The sequence below is a fragment of the Arachis duranensis genome, chromosome 3 (genome assembly GCF_000817695.3).
Source record: "Arachis duranensis cultivar V14167 chromosome 3, aradu.V14167.gnm2.J7QH, whole genome shotgun sequence".
NCBI classification, from domain to species: domain Eukaryota; kingdom Viridiplantae; phylum Streptophyta; class Magnoliopsida; order Fabales; family Fabaceae; genus Arachis; species Arachis duranensis.
Genome location: NC_029774.3, coordinates 60686339 through 60687117, shown reverse-complemented (window position 1 = coordinate 60687117; position 779 = coordinate 60686339).

Here is a 779-nt window from a genome sequence, read left to right as displayed (position 1 = left end):
AACTCTAAGTTTGGTGTTGGGAGGTTTCAACATTGCTCTGAACATCTGTGAAAGAAGCGCTTGTTGGGAGGCAACCCAATGTTAAATTTATCTATTTTCCATTGTTATTTTATGTTTTCTATAGGTTGATGATCATGGGAAGTCACAAAATCAATTGAAAAAGCAAAAACAGAATGAAAAACAGAAAGAAAAATAGCACACCCTGGAGGAAAATTTGCTGGTGTTTAAACGCCAGTGAAGATAGCAAAATGGGCGTTTAACGCCCAGTCTGGCACCATTCTGGGCGTTTAACGCCAGAAAGGGGCACCAGACTGGCGTTTAATGCCAAGAATGGGCAAGAAGCTGGCGTTAAACGCCAGAAATGGGCACCAGCCCGGCGTTTAACGCCAGGATTGGCAGAAGGAGCATTTTTGCTCGCCACTTAGTGCAGGGATGAATTATTCTTGACACCTCAGGATCTGTAGACCCCACAGGATCCCCACCTACCCCACCACTCTCTCTCTTCTTCACCCGTTCACCAACACCTCAACACCTCTTTCCCCTCACCTATCAAATCCCACCATTCTCTTCACCACTCACATCCATCCTTCATAAAACCCCACCTACCTCACCATTCAAATTCAAACCACTTTCCCTCCCGAACCCACCCATATTGGCCGAACCCTACCCCTCTCTCCACCCCTATATAAACCCATTTTCACTCCTTCATTTTCATACAACCTACACACTACTTCTCCCCCTTGGCCGAAAAACAAAGCCACCTCCATCTCCTCTAGTTC